This window comes from Misgurnus anguillicaudatus, unplaced genomic scaffold (genome assembly GCF_027580225.2).
Source record: "Misgurnus anguillicaudatus unplaced genomic scaffold, ASM2758022v2 HiC_scaffold_26, whole genome shotgun sequence".
Taxonomy (NCBI): Eukaryota; Metazoa; Chordata; class Actinopteri; order Cypriniformes; family Cobitidae; genus Misgurnus; species Misgurnus anguillicaudatus.
In genome coordinates, this window is record NW_027395276.1 from 5,352,614 (window position 1) to 5,369,765 (window position 17,152).

Consider the following 17,152-nt stretch of genomic DNA (forward strand, 5'->3'; position numbering starts at 1 on the left):
GGGACTTGGAATGGGTTCATGTGAAACCCAGCCACCAAAGCCAACCGTGGCTCAGAACAGCACCACTGGTCGAGACAAAGTTGTCGGAGGCGAAGTTGGACTGGGACAGACTGTTCAAGGAAGGCCCCATGGCTAACCGCCCAGGAACACTCTTGGCACCCCTTCCGGGAACACACCCTCGCAGTTCCCCATCCGGGATCACGCACTTCGCGGCTCAACATCCAGGGACACACACTTGAGGCTCACCGTCTGGGATGCACATCCTCGCAGCTCCCTGTCCGGGATCACTCCCTCACGGCTCACTGTTGGAATCACACCCTCATGGATCCCCATCCGGGATCACGCAGTTCGCGGTTCACCATCCAGGAAACTCACGAGGCTCACCATCTGCTGGGTTCAATGCTGGCTGGTTCGTTCTGTCAGGAATCACGAGGCGGAGAACCCAGATGCAGACATTTAACGCAAAATTTTATTAACAATAACATAAAGGCCCAAGAGGGAGCAAAATAACTCACAGGACAGGAAACATGGCATACATGAGACTAGAGCCCGACCGATAAAGGATTTTGAAGGCCGATACCGATACAAATGTTTGTTGGTTTTAAAATCTGATATATCGCCCAATATTTTTTTCAGAAACGCGCAACAAAACATTAACAGATTTCCCTAACAGATTGCTGCTACAGCCACAACTATTACTTCTACCAGCATTATTATTATTATTATTGACAGTAATAATTACAAAAAAATAATGATGACATTATTACTATCATCATCATTTTTATTATCATTAAACAAGATAAAGGTCACTCCTAAATGTTTGTGTGCGTGTGTAATAATTAGTTCCTATATTGCCTTATAAGCTACCCTATAATTACCATATACCGAATATAAGATGACCCCCCCCCAACGTATTTTGGGGTTTTTACCAGAAAATACTTTTATTTTAATATTTTACTATCCCTCTCTTTCTCTCTCTCTCTCTCTCTCTCTCTGCGTCTCGGGTTCGCACCTCTCTCTTTCTCTCTCTCTGTCTCTCTCTGTCTCTCTCTCTCTCTCTCTCTGCGTCTCGGGCTCGCACCTCTCTCTTTCTCTCTCTCTGTCTCTCTCTCTCTCTCTCTCTCGAGTGCATGCTGGGAGTGAGTGGTCGGAGCCGGGTTGGCGTGAGCGAGAGTAACTCTGTTGAGTTTTTCTTTCCTTTCTCTAAACTTAATTTTTGTCAGTTATAGGTGATAGGTTTAAGGAAATAGTGAGTATTATTACTGACCTCGGTCAGCGGGTGGGTATAATGGGGACGGATGCGGGGGATTTCTCGATGTTAACACTCAGACACGGCTGCAAATGCATGCCTGACGCCGCAGTGTCGGTGGAGGATTGTTTGATCGCAGTGAGCGCGGTGGTCGGAGGCACCAATATTAGATCTGCCTCACGTATGAATAAGGCAATTGTGTTCTTCCTAAGTGAAAGGAATCTGGTGGATGATTTGGTCGAATCCGGATTAGTAATCAACGATACTTTTGTGCCCGTTTTGCCTTTGTCAAGCCCGTCAAAAAAAGTTGTCCTATCAAATGTACCCCCGTTTATTAAAAATGAAAAACTTGAGCAGTTACTGCAGAGGTATGGCAAAATAGTGAGCCCTATTAAGATGATCCCGCTTGGATGCAAAAATGCTGAGATTAAACATGTAATGTCTTTCCGGCGACAGGCTTTCATGGTTTTAAACACTCATGGTGATCCTTTAAACTTATCGGCGAAATTAAGCGTTGATGGGAAGGATTACACTATATTTGTCAGTTCTGAATCTATGAGATGCTTTGTGTGCGGTGAATTTGGACACGTTAGGCAAACTTGCCCGAATCGGGACAGGCCAGCGGGCCCTGATCCGGCTTCAGCTGCAGATGCGGGGAGCAGCGTGGGAGCGAGAGGTGCGGATGTTACTGCGGCCGCTGTGGAGTTACAACCCCAGCCGGCCGGAGCGATTTCGGCACCGGGTGACTTGCCCGAGGTGAGACCGGTGCTGGCTACCGCTAATGACGGCCCGATGGAGCCCGATGAGGAGGTGGCTGGCCCGAGTCTTTTGCCCGCTGTCCCGCAGGCAGATACGGGGCCGGGACAGGTGCATACACAGGCTGTTTCTGAGACGGATGCGCTGTTTTGTGAAAAACAATTGCAGCTCGACATAGCAACCACTGATGATTCATTGATCCAGAGTCAGGATGATTTTTCATCCCAAGAACCCGCGGATCTAAAATCGCATATGGATGATTCTGAAAATGATTACGAGGATGTTGACATCACTGAAAATGACGCGATGGACTCGGAGCCTGCCTCTGGCGGTAAGAATAAATTGTACTCTGCTCAGGAAATTAACAACTTTCTTGATATAACGAAAGGGCTTCGCAAACCCAAAATTGAGACGTATTTTCCAGATTTAAATTGTTTTTGGTTTCTTGTACATTGGCTATGAGGAAAGCTTCATTTGATGAGCTTGACAAACCCAAACGGTATCGTCTTAAGAAACTTCTCAGTAATGTTAGAAGTGTTTTAAATGTACAAGGTAAAAAGTAAAGATGGCTTGGTCACTTCGGAAATGCTTTTTTGTGATGTTGCTTTTTAGTGTTTTCTTTTCTCTTTTTTCCATGGCACCCTTGAGATTTTGTTCTTTTAACATTAATGGGTGTCGTGATGTTGCTAAGAGGACTAGTCTTTTTGATTATATTACTTTAAAGTGTGCCAGTGTGGTATTTCTGCAAGAGACGCACACGGATTTAAATAACCAGATACAGTGGCTGAGCGAGTGGAAGGGTCAGGCTGTATTAAGTCATGGCACAAGTCTGAGTGCAGGGGTCGCTGTTCTGTTGGCACCTGAATATAAAGCACAGCCTGTATGTGTTTTTGAGTTGATTTCAGGTCGTTTATTAAGAGTGGATGTAACACTTCATGGTGTTAATTTTTCTTTTTTTAATGTGTACGCTCCCAATATTGGGTTAGAACGTGTTTCCTTTTTTAATAAACTTAAGACTTTGTTAAGTGACGTCCCTCATGATAGGACAGTTGTTCTGGCTGGAGATTTTAACTGCACTTTAGATCACACCTTAGACAGGAATCATGAAGAACCCAATAATCAGTCTGCTGATGCACTTCGGTCCCTAATCATTTACCATGACTTTGTTGATGTGGAGAGAGGCTTTTCCTCAGGTCAGACAATACACCTGGGTGAAAATAAACTCTAATATGGTTTCTGGAGCTAGGTTGGACAGGATCTATGTACAGAAAGGAACAAGAGGCAATTTTTATAATAGCTGTATCTTCCCCTCTGCTTTATCAGATCATCACTGTATATCTATTGATGTTACCACTGCACAGAGCACTTTTAAGCATTCATATTGGAAATTTAATAACAGATTATTACAGGATCACTCTTTTGTGCACTCTTTTACTCACTTTTGGGAGATCTGGAGAGAGAGTATGAAACAGTATAAGTCCCTGAGCCAATGGTGGGATATTGGCAAAGTTCAAATTAAACTTTTTTGCCAGAGTTATTCTGCTTACAATAAAAACATATTAGACAGCACGATGGCAAAACTTGAACAAGAAATCTTAAATCTCAATATTGAAGGGGACATTGTGAATGCCACTGAAACTTTACAACGCAATAAGCTGTTTTTGCGGAATCTACTGGAGGAAAGGGGCCAGGAAGCCCTTATCCGTGCAAGGTTTTTAACCCTTAATAGCATGGATACTTCAACATCTTTTTTCTTTAACCTGGAAAACAAGACTGTGGATAAAAAAGTTTTAGGCTGTTTGAAACTCTCAGATGGGAAAAGAGTTACTGATAGTCATGAAATCATTGCTCATGCACTTTCTTTTTATGAGGACGAAGACACGGCTGATCTCCTTCTTCAGGATTTACCACAGCTTTCAGAAGAGGGGAAATTGTCACTTGATAGAACGTTGACGCTTGAGGAATTATCTTCTGCTGTTCAAGAACTGTAATCCGGCAAAGCTCCAGGTCTGGATGGTCTAAATGCAGAGTTTTACAAGCAGTTTTGGCCAGTCATTGGAAAAGACTTGTTTTTGGTTTTTAAGGAGAGCGTTGAAAAAGGAGCACTACCAGTAAGTCTACGGAGAGCTGTAATTACTCTGTTACCTAAGAAAGGTGACCTTGAGGATATTAGATGCTGGCGCCCTGTTTCTTTACTTGGAACCGACTACAAAATACTTTCTAAGACCTTAACCAACAGAATGAAACTTCATATTTCTTCAGTAATTCATGCAGACCAGTCTTATTGCATCCCAAAACGAACAATTTTTGATAATCTTTTTTTGATTCGGGATATAATTTCTTTTGCAAGGATACACAAAATTAATATCGGCTTTGTTTCTCTGGACCAGGAGAAGGCGTTTGATCGAGTTGATCATGGTTTCCTTTTTAAATGTTTGGAGGCCTTTGGCTTTGGTCCTTCTTTCATTGCTCATGTTAAGCTACTTTACACGGATGTTCATAGCATGTTAAAAATCAATGGCTCCCTCACTAGACCTTTTAAAGTAAGCAGAGGAATACGCCAGGGATGTGGTCTTTCAGGGATTCTGTATGCTATCGCTATTGAACCTCTACTGGTAGCTTTAAGAAACAAGCTCTGTGGCATATCAACAGTGTGTCCATCCACTGCTGTTTTGGAAACTGTTAGGCTTACTGCCTACGCGGATGATGTTACTGTTATTATAAGATCCATTGAGGATATCAGGAACTTAAAGGAATCCCTTGAGACTTATCAGAAAGCCTCCTCATCTAGAATTAACTGGCAAAAGAGTGCAGCTTTTTTGCTCGGTGAATGGGAAGATGGAGGCCCTCCAGATCTTCCTCAGCGTTGTACCTGGAGTTTAGAAGGTTTTAAAGTGCTGGGAGTTTTTCTTGGAACTGATCATTATATGCAGAAAAATTGGGAGGGTGTTTTTAAAAAGTTTCTGGCCGCCTTCAAAAATGGAGATGGATTCTACCTCAATTGTCATACAGGGGAAGAGTCCTCATTGTCAACAATTTAGCAGCTTCCATGATGTGGCATCGTTTAAATGTGCTTGACCCACCAAAAGATTTGATTCAACGCGTGCAAAAGGTTTTTGTTAACTTTTTCTGGGATGGATATCACTGGCTCCCCCCTGCTTTTCTTTATTTGCCAGTTATTGAAGGAGGTCAGGGGTTAATTGATTTAGCAGCAAAAGTTAAGGCCCTGAGGTTAAGAACTGCTCAAAGCTTGCTTTACCAAGTGGAAGCTAGGCCATGGGTATCCTTTGGCCTTGCTTTGCTTAGAGCTTTTGGTGGATTCGGTCTGGATAGGCAGCTGTTCTTAATGTCTTCTTATGACAAAAGTTTTTTAGCTGATGCAAAATTTTATGGTTCTGTTTTAAGGTCCTGGTCAGTTTTTAAACTGCTTAGGGATGAAAATGATCATTATGGCCTTGAGGAGCCTCTGTTTTATAATTCCTTTTTAGGTGAAACTTCTTGTGCGTCTAATGCCATTGTTAGATCTTTTTTGGAAAATGGGTTAACTAAGGTTTCTCATTTAATTGACGTTTCCTCTAAAACATGGAGGTCAGTGATGGACATCTGTAATCAGTCTGGTTTCGGATCGGTTCGGGTGATAGAGCGGACTATACAGGGATTGAAAGAAGCCCTTCCCGCACCACTCATCTGTTTTGTTAACTCTTTCCTGGCTGGAGGTCCGGGCAAATGTTCTTTCCCTACACTATTTGTGTCGCCTAAGGTTTTTTCTGAGGACGACTGTGAAGGGAAACTGCTAACTTTTAAAAGGTTACATGAACTTGTTTTCCAAGAGACTGGTAAAAAGGAACTTTATCAGATTTGTGTTAAAGCAGACTGTTTTGAGGATATTAAGGGAAAATGTGACACAAAATGGAGAGATTTTTTATTGGTTTCTGCTGGACTTTCACCTTCTTGGAGGCTTTTTTATAAGAGTCCCCTACCTAAACGATTGGGGGATTTACAGTGGAGATTACTACATTGTGTCTTGCCAACTAACACCCATGTTTCTAAGTTCAATGTGAACATTTCACCAGTTTGCATTTTCTGTTCTGCACCTGAAACTGTATTTCATGTTTTTACTGAGTGTTCAAGATTGTTTCCACTATTTGCCTTGCTTGGGAAAATACTTGGGGATTTGGAGTTTGTGTTTGATAAGTCACTTTTTGTGTTCGGATGCAAATATTCAAAAACGCACAGACAACAGTGTACAGTGGCTAATTTTATAACTGGACAAGCTAAGCTAGCCATTTGGAAGTCTCGCAGACTGGCAGCTGAAGGACGAGATTTAAATATTTTAAAGTTGTTCACTGCTCTGGTTGAATCTAGAGTTAGAGTAGAGCACAGATTCTTTCAGATGACTGGAAACTTACTTGAATTTGATTTTAAATGGTGTGTTAATGGAGCTCTTTTGTTACTTGGTGAAGATGGTGAAATAACCTTTAATTGGTGATGTTGATTTTATTTCTTTAACTTGAGTTATTTTATTGTTTTTTCTCTTCTTTTCTTTTTTGGTTGTTTCTTTTTTCTTTTTCATATTTATATTTATTAATGTGGCCTGATCACTTTGCTTTGTGATCGCTCTACGATATATTGCAATGGTTTTCAGATGGTTTAATAAAGTGTGTTAAAAGTCAAAAGTCTCTTCTCTCTCTCTCTCTCTCTCTCTCTCTCTCTCTCTCTCTCTCTCTCTCTCTCTCTCTCTCTCTCTCTCTCTCTCTCTCTCTCTCTCTCTCTGCGTCTCGGGCTCGCACCTCTCTCTTTCTCTCTCTCTGTCTCTCTCTGTCTCTCTCTCTCTCTCTCTCTGCGTCTCGGGCTCGCACCTCTCTCTTTCTCTCTCTCTGTCTCTCTCTCTCTCTCTCTCTCTCTCTCTCTCTGCGCCTCGCGCGCACAACTCTCCCTCTCTCTCTGCAAGTTTTAGTTAATAAAAAAAAATTCGTCTTATATTCCGGTATACTACAATGTCAGCTTGATTATCCCTTTACCTGCAGTTTTTAAATTCTTTCCATCAAGCTACATCAAACCATTTTCAATCATCAGTTGCTGCCTGCCTTCTTAAACCTACTATTTAGCGATCTAAATTCATTATGTGACTTGTTAATGCTGCGGCTAAATGACAGTCTGCAACGCACACTTGGTGTCAGTGGATTTCACACACGTGTAAAAGAAAAGCTTCATTTTATGCACAAGCTACGTTTGATACTTTTTCTCTATGTCTAAATGTTCACTCCCCGCAAGTCTAACTTTCATTTAACAATGCAGGGACTGTAACAAGAGATATGCTAGTTATAAATACAGTAATCATTACTTTATTTAGGCAGAATAAGTTCGTTGTGGTTTCCAAGCTAGTTAACGTTAGCTGTCTTCCACTGATAGTGGCATTAGCTGATGATGAGACATAATTTAGCAAAGAATAACGTCATACTGCAAATTGTAAAACATACATTTTCAATATAACAGGCTAAGGAGAGATGATACGTCTCATTGCTTTAACTGTCACGCTATTAAAGAAATACTTCAGTCACATTGTCAAAAGTTAAAAGGACAGTCATTCAACTACACTGTAACAACGTAACATTAGGTAATTCCGCTTCACTCTCGGCTTACCACACAAAACGCATGGGGCTGTCATGATCCTGCCACAAAGAACAAAAACTATGACAAGGCAGGACCATGACACTACAGCTTTCTGTTTTTGGAAGAAGTGAAAATAAAAGAAGAGAATATGATAGTATGTGTGCAAATGCTGTCTTTTCCTTTGTGTAATTGTTTGTTGTAGAGTGTCCTGTCTCAATATGTTCTTGCGCATGCGCTGTTGTTCGCATACTGTCCACACATATTTTGTTACCATGTAGAACTGCATTTTTTTAAATGGGGGCATTTGTATGGCGGTATTAAGGCTCGGTAACGGCAAAATCGTTTAAAAAAAACAACATGAAAAAGAATTGTAATAAAATCAAGAAAACGTGACTTGTCCCAAAGCAGTGATTTCCAATCCTGCTCCGGGAGGGCCAGTGTCTCTGCAGAGTTTTATTCCAACCCTAATCACACACACCTGATCCAGCTAATCAAGGTCTTACTAGGCAGACATGAAACAAAAGTCCCCATGATCCTGCTTCAAGCCTGCCCCATGACCATTTGCCTGTATTTGGGTTACGATTGTGATTTGCCCTTTGGATATGTTTGCTGGCCCTTTTGGGATTTTACTTAAATAAACCTTTAGCACATGGATTCATCTCTCCTTCGCTTTCATTAAAGCACCACGCTACAATCAGATTTATTTATTGAAAATGAATGAGAAAGTTATTTTAAAACAGTTTATGTCCGCGCAAACTCTATATGGACATAGATAATAATGAGCTCAGCAAGTTTGTCTTAATGCTAATTATGCTTTCGTGAATTACTGTCAAAACTATTCTGTGTATATCAGGGGAACTTGTGCATGTGCATTTGGGATCAGTCAGTCAGCGCGAGTCTTGTCGATCTTAATAACTTTAGTTAATCAGTTTCCTTTATAACTCTTTAAGCATCAAGCAAGTCTTGCATTTTATTTTCAAATTCCTGCATGTTTTTAAACAGAAATCAAAACGTCAGACTTGGATGTGGATAGACACGGTGCACGCATCTTTGTAGTAGTATTAGGTTAATCATTTATGACGGTGCACCTCCCAGAAAACTTACAAATAACGATCATTTTAGCTGTTTAATTACTTGAGTATTGGGGTCGCTAGACGAGGGATTAATGTAGGCTACTTATTTTTTTCTGAAAACCTCCCACTCATTTAGACAGCATGGGTCACATATGGAACTGTACTCACAAACACAAACACTTAAAGGTGATGTACAGTTTGTTTAAGTTTGTTATTTTAATACAATACAGTGATGCGTAGCACATAGACACAAGCTGTATGGGGCTTTGAAAATGAAAAGTTTGTTTTTCATGTGTATTAGTAATCAGAATCAAGTTATTTGACTTTTTGATTAACATTTTGTATTGTTGTTTTAAATACATTTTTTAATAAATATGTACAGTTATTTAAGTTATAATTATAATAACAAGCAAAGAAACTCTTCTCTCTGTCAAGAATGGCTGAGGAACGAACCCAGGCGCAGACAGAGATGAACCAACACTAACTTCATTATACAAAAAAAAACAAGAAAACAAAACCCACAAGGGGGCAAACAGTATAATACAGATGAAACAGAAACACTAACAGGACTAGACTAAAGACTGAACTAGACAATTACATGCACAACTCTAACAAAACTTCACATGACTGTAAACTAGACAGGATAACTTATGGGCTAGACACAAAGCAAAACGAACGTAGACAGAACACAGAGCACAAGGACTTTAAATAGGGAGAACTAGGTGACAATGATTAAACAAAGACAAGAGGATTACAAGGGAGCGGGGTAAAAGTGACGAGACACGGGAAAAGCGTGGTCTAATAACACAATCCTGAGACCACGCTTTCCCAAACAAAACATTGTACTGTCAGAACCCTGCCATACTGAACTAGATATTATTACTAAACAAGACAGGATCCTGACACTCTCTATGTTTATGACCACTTATTATAGGAATTTAATGTGTGAATAATGATGAACATGCTAATGTGAAAAACAATCATATTTATTTTGTCCACTTAATTTATATTCACAGAGCGTATAAAACTGGACGCGTTTTTGGAAAGACATAAGAGCAACATGAAAAAGAAAGTTGAACATATTATTGAGGGTAAGGAGGAAAATAAAGCCAATCTGGAGGAGGTTTACACAGAAGTGGTTATGACAAAGGGAGATATTGAACTCAACTGTGAACACAAAATTTTGAAGATTGATGATGACTTCAAGACCAACACCATAAGCTGCAATGACATGCTTCAGTCAGTGGTAGAATTAAAAAAGAATCAAAAAGATAATCAACAGATTATTTTGACTAAAGGCATTGCTGGAATTGGAAAAACAGTTGCTGTGCAGAAGTTCATTCTGGATTGGTCTGAAAAAAAAGCCAATAATGATATACATTGCATTTTTCTGTTTTCATTCAAACAGATTAGCCAGATTAAAGATAAAAAAACTTTCCATGAGTTTCTACAGGAATTTTATCCTGAAGTGAAACAACTGGAAAAACAATTTGTAACAATGTTAACAGAGAAAACAGTTGCATTTATCTTTGATGGTCTTGATGAGAGTCGCTTGCATCTGGATTTTGGAAGCAGACCACTGACGAGTATTCATGAAAAAACATCTGTAAATAAACTCTTTATAAATCTGGTTAGAGGAGATCTGCTACCATCATCCCTCATCTGGATCACATCAAGACCAGCAGCGCACCATATTCCACCTCAGTATATACATCTGCTCACAGTGGTGCAAGGATTCACTGACCCGCAGAAGGAGGAATACATCAGAAAGAGAACCAAAGAGCATGCTGATGAAATCATTAAACACCTTAAGAGATCTCCTAGCCTCTCCATCATGTGCCACATTCCTGTCTTCTGTTGGATCACAACCACACTACTTCATCATATTGTCATCAAGAACAATGAGGAAAACATTGGCAACACTCTCACTGAAATGTACATTCACTTCCTGCTGATTCAGATGAACATGAAGAACCAAAAGTATGATGAAAACCCTGAACGTGAGCGTAAAAAGCTCTTAAAATCCAATGAAACAATCGTTTTGAAGTTGGCCAGGCTAGCGTTTGAACAGCTGAAGAAAGAAAACATCATCTTCTATGAGGAAGATCTAAAAGCATGTGGTATTGATGTGGCTGTAGATTCAGAGTACACAGGAATGATCGTTGAGATCTTTAAGAAGGAATTTGTACTTCACGAAACAAAAGTCTTCAGCTTTGTCCATCTGAGTGTTCAAGAGTTCCTCGCTGCATTGCATGTGTTCGTCTGCTACATCACCAAGAAGATGAAGGACCTTGAGTTTTTCTTTTCACGTGAGCCAAGCAGTAGTACTGCTTTAAATGACATTCTAAATAAGGCCATTGATAAAGCCCGGAAAAGTGAGACGGGACATCTGGATCTGTTTTTACGTTTTCTGATGGGCATTTCACTGGAATCTAGTCAGAAGCTGCTCAAAGGTCTGCTCCCACATACTGAAGACACCACAAACAGCATCAAGGAAACAGCTAAATACATCAAAGAAATTCACAGCAAAGTTGGGGATAAAACTTTGGTCAACCTGTTTCACTGCTTACTGGAGCTCAAGGATCAGTTGTTATGTGAGGAAATCCAAAGATATCTACATCCAATTTCTCCAGATTCAGTAACAGATCTCTCATCTAACATGTGCACACTGATAGTGTGTGTACTGTCTGTGTCAGAGAAAGTGCTGGATGAGTTCAACATAAGGAGATACAAGATATCACAAGAAGACTGTGAGAGACTCATTCATGTTGTGAAATATTGCAGAAAAGCCATGTGAGTAACTTACAATTGTAACATCACAAAATTACATTTTTACAGCATGACTGACAAATATACTCTAAAAATATTCACCCTGTGAATATACATATTGTAAATGAATACTGGAATATAATGTAGATTCATATTTTGTTTTGGCAGTTTTGGCAGCTGTGGACTCAGTGAAAAATGCTGTGAACATTTGTCTTTATGTCTACAATCGTCAGACTCTCCTTTGAGAGAACTGGATTTGAGTTGCAATGACCTTCAGAATTCAAGAGTGAGGCTGATCTCTGATGCTCTCAAGAGCACCAACTGTAAGCTAGAGAAACTGAGGTCAGTTATTTTGAGTATGAATAGTCTTAATTACCAAAGTCTTTGAATCAATGTTAAAATAGTTGGTCTCTTTCTAACATTCATTCGGTATCTCACAATGGGAATGCCTCTGGTTTGACCCATCATGGATGCACCAATGACACCATATCCACCAGTCATGCCAGTCCAGTTGATGCAGTGATGAGGGAGTCACACCTCCCTGCACATAATTCAAAACTGCCTGCCCTTACATAATTTTTGCTCTCTTACCCGTAGAAAGTTTTCCTCTGCAGAATTTAAGGAATTATTTCTAAAATATTTGCAGGTAAAACACAATGGGCCCTATCATACATGTGTTTTTTGATAGTTTCAGCCAGGTGCAGTTATCATTTTCATGTTAAGTGTCACGTTGTTTAAACGTCAAACATTTTTGTTCCCATGGGCATTCTGGTCTGAAAACGAGGTGTGTTCTTGCGCATTGCTATTTTGAGGTAACTAAAATAAACTACACTATTTACCAACTAAACTGCTGCTCTAAAGTCTAAAGTCAATGGCGCTATATTGTTTTTGTTATTTAATGAGTGCATTAGTAATATGTGCCTAAAAACAGGACATCAAAGCACGTTCGCTTATCAAACGCATAACTGTTTCGAAACGTTTCGAAAATCCGATGGTTCACCACTAGGGGCAGTTGATCACATGACCAGTGTCTAATATGTTTCGGTGAACTCGGGTCAGTTTTATTATAAAAGTTCATAAAACATTTATCCTTCTGACTAATAACACTACCATTTTGTCTATTTATTGTTTATAGACAGATTTAATGACAAAAATGTGCATAATTAAAAGGGTAGTTAGTTTTAATTATTTGTTTGCCCTGAATAAAACTAAAAACACATAATACACTTTTAACTATATCTTAATTAAGTTAAATAATTTTTTTAACATATTTTAATAAAAATCTTGCTATTATTTTGTAAAAAAAAAAGTGTAAAATGTTTAGCCATATCTGCTTTACACAATTTTGACCAGCAGGGGTCACCAGCGTGTGTGGTGTTTCGAACTGCTTCGAAAAACTGAATCAATTTTAGAAGCAATTGGTTCAATTGATTCGAAGCTTCCAAAAGCTTTGTTTCTCTCATCACTTGTTTGGACTACAGTCCTCTACTTCCTGCTTTAATGACGTCAGTAGAACAGTTTTTCTGACTAGACTCCGCACACAGGAATACGTCAGTTGCCAGCTAAGCTAACATCAAGCTAAGCTGCTGTCGAATCACAACACACTGAACAAACTACACAATCAGAACTTGTTACATATTTCTGAAGGAGGGACTTCATAGAACAAGGAAGACATCAGCCCGTTTTGAGGACAGTGAAAACAGCGCTATAAATATAAGTAAATTGTGTGAAAAATAACGCATTTTTTACACTTGAAACATGTGTAACAAATATACATTTTATATTGCGCACTGTAAACACAATCAAAGCTTCAAAAACACAGGAAGAATGGGACCTTTAAAATGTAAAAGATTATTATTGAGTCTCTTGGACATAAATAAGGACCTAAATGCAAATATTGCATTTATTTTGAAATGTTTTTTAATGCTTGCTTTTCCACAGATTTATTGTATATGATGACTTTGTACATGCAGTCAGCAGATATGGTGAAATGAGAGCCTTTTTTGAGTAATGCTTTTCAAAACACTCACAGCGCTCTCCCAGTGCTGAAACTTTTCGGCACTCCACACGTTTGTAAATTCTTTATCTCCTGTTTGTTACAATAAAGTATCTTTAGAGTACAAACCCTTTTTCTACATATTTGTAAATTATTCTTTGAGATTACGCCGATCATGTAGGCCATCCATAAGCCATTTAGGGCAATTAAAAGCTTGCTTATTTTACTTCCATGACTGAAAGAGAGTGTTCAACACCAGGGGCGTAGCAAGCTTTTCAAAAGTGTGGGGGATGGATAACATTTTGCATTTGATATAAACACACCAGAAACATGCACACAAGCACACCCTCTGTTCCTTCATAGGCCTCTTTCTCAAACTGTAACATTAATTTTTAATTGCTCACCTGTGAACCTTCCTGCCTCCAGCAACCTCTCTCCTAAACAAGGGTGCAGTGATAAAGGAATAAGGCTGTGGTACTAGCAAGGTTGTAATATAGGCAACACTTTTCTTTCATTGTTTGCATAACGTTACCTTTTGAAGAACTGTGTCATCATTTCTCATTTTTTCTCCTCACCAAGTACAATCATCCAAAACAGGTAGTATTAACAAAGTATTCAGCTAATCAACAAACAATGCTCAAAATGTCAAAATCGATTGCACTAGCAATAAACCCATAAATACACTGCTAAACAATGGCAATTTGTCCCTCATACTCGTCAATCCCCTGCCTTCTTCATCACAGGTTATACATTAGATGCCCCATAGTCTACTACATGACCGAATTTAGCCAGCTGCTGAACAATAACCCAATTAGCATTAGTCCCAAACACATATCAAGCTTATTTAAAAACCTCAAAAGCATACATAGAGTTGATTAAAGTGTTTAATAACAGTTTTTAAACACTCATTCAAAGTAGCCTACCTGAAAAAGGGAGATGTAAATAAACATAAGTTCACGCCTCCTCAGCGCAAGCTGAGCGATCAATCTAATAACACAACAAGAGAGGCAGGACTTAAGGCAGAACAGCCAATCATCAGCGGGTAACACTCAAAGCCAGCGTCATGTTTGAGAGGGGAGGGGGAGAGGAGGCAGCGCAGCAGACACAGAGCGGCCAGAGAAACGGAGGAGCGACTTTAGTTAGGCGTTCCTGCAAAACTGCATAAAAAGTGTGGGTGTTGAACCCTCTCACCGGGAAAATCCCCCACGGGTGCGACGCCCCTGTTCAAAACTATAGAGAGGCTATACAAAACACCAGTTCTACCATAAAGACTCAGAAGGCAAGTGAACGTTTGAATGACATTTATTCCATGTTGAATTAAAAGACAGAAATTCAAATCAGTCTCAAAATAAAATAGATGCTTGAGTCTCGTAAGATTCTTTTGGCGTATGCCCCGCCTTTCGTCCGGGTCTAGCTGTAGTCCGGCAGATCCTGCCTGATGTTGATGGCAGGGGCGGAGCCTACCCCCAAAAGTGAAATAGATCGACTGGCTTGATTGCAAACTGGAGTGTTATTAAAATTCTGAAACTACTAGAAGGTGCGGGATCAGGTTATGTCAATAGACCACGATCAATGATAGCCGACACCATCAATTGCCCTTCTCACACAGAGATTATGAAGACTACACAGAAAATGCTTCCAGGATTTATCCGGAATCATTAGATTTTTGGGTCATTTATTCTGTCGATTATTTTTCGGATTCATACTGTGAAAACCTGTAAAGACATGTGATACATGTAAAGTCCTGCACCTGCTTGTCTTTTTAGCGCTTCTGAAGTTTGCCAGTTATTCGTATTTTAAATGAGATCATGAGGAGCGCGTGATGCGCTGCTCTGTCATGCAGGTGAATGATCTATGCTTCAGCAGCACGTATAGTGTGTCAAGGCTACAGAGGGAGACTGAGACGGGATCCAATTGCAGAAAAATAATAATTTATTAAGGCAGTCAATGACCACAAGACTGAGCTTGGGTGAAAAATGTAGAGAATAAATCAAAGAGAGAGAAAGATCCGCTGCGCGTAGACAGGGTGAGATTTTCCGCTGTGCGTAGACAGGGTTCCAATGAGCAAAGGCCAGCTGAGAAATCCACTGCTTGAAGACAGGGTGACAGATCCACTGAGCGATGTCAGGGTGAATAATCCACTGCGTGATGACAGGGTGAATAATTTAACTTCCACGGAGAATTTAACCGGGCAAGCCGGACCGCGGCTACAGACCCTGCGTGGGTACGCTGGACAGCGCCTCTGGCAGCACAACAGCCGAAGCTGCAGCGGAGAGTGAGATGACAACCACTCAGAGAAAGCAGAGCAGTGGGTAACCTGGCAGATGGTGACAGCAGAGAACTCAGGTAAAATACGGAAAATAACTAAAGAAATAAACTGGAACTATGAGTAATAACTAGACTTAAAATAAAATAACAAAATGAACAGATAACTGGAGTTAAATAATACTGGGTACTAGACCGACTAGACAAGACAGGACAGGAGAATTGGCAAGGCACATACAATGACGAACTCGCAGAGAACAAAGGGCTAAGGGCACTAATATAGCAACCAAACGAGGGGTAAATAATTAACAGGTGTGGTGACGCAGGTGTAGGAAATCACGCTGATGAAGAACCCAAATGACAGACGCGCATGAGCAGAGCTGTAAAACATAAACACAGACAATGAAAACACAGAAACAAAGCAACCAATCAAACTGACGTCCTAACATAGTGAGCATGCATCGTTTCACACGGAAAACTTTAAACGTGTATCTTTCGGCACTTTTACTAGGTTCTCTTTACGGGAGCGATCCCAGAACATTTACGGGATGTGATTGTGTTGACACGGTAGCCTCAAACAATTTTAGAGAACATATTTTAGACCATGCTGTGAGTCAGACTTCACCAAAAGTCTTGTATAAACAAGTCAATCGCATGTTGTCAATTAAAGTTTAACTTAATTATGTTGAACATTTTCACATACCATTCTTACATAACCTGCAGTTGCAACACCAATGTGCATAGCATGATTTGCCTCATGAGAAACTAGCTTTTCAATAAACGAGTAATGCTTTGACTTCGTTGCACCTGAACTTGTAATGCATGTAGCCTGGACTTCTCGCACTAGGGTGGTTAAAATGCACGCTGGGTTTAAAATCAATGAGAGAGAGTTCCATTCCCTGCTACAAGGTAATTTTCAGAATGCTAAGGCATCAGTGATGTGTAGAGCCCGACCGATATATCGGCAAGCCGATATTAGGCATTTTCCAAACCATCGGTATCGGCATTCATAATGGCCGATAAATGAATATTAAAAATATTTAAATAAATGATAACGGACGAAACAGCCTTCAACAATGTCATGAGTGTTGCTGTTAAATAGTTTGACCACCAGAGAGCATTACTCATGCTCTCCCTGTTGGCAACACTCGTGTATAACGCGTCACACATCCTGCAACCCGCTGATACAGCCAGACCAGGGCAGAGAGAACAGCGGTTTGGTTCACGGTGAGTTGAGCACGAGACATACATTGCTTGAATAACAATTAAAACAACATCCTAATCAGGTCTCTTAACTCAAATAAGCATGACAAAATTTGTGACTATCATGTCCAGTTTTGCTGCTGTTAAATAAGCCGAGAGTGAAGCGGAATTACCTAGTAATGTTACGTTGTTACAGTGTAGTTGAATGACTGTCCTTTTAACTTTTGA

The 17,152-nt window shown here is 40.0% G+C and overlaps 1 pseudogene; it reads left to right on the forward strand.

Annotated features, from left to right (window-relative positions):
• Positions 1-17,152, forward strand: part of LOC129433651 (uncharacterized) — a 113,684-nt pseudogene that overhangs the window by 43,717 nt on the left and 52,815 nt on the right.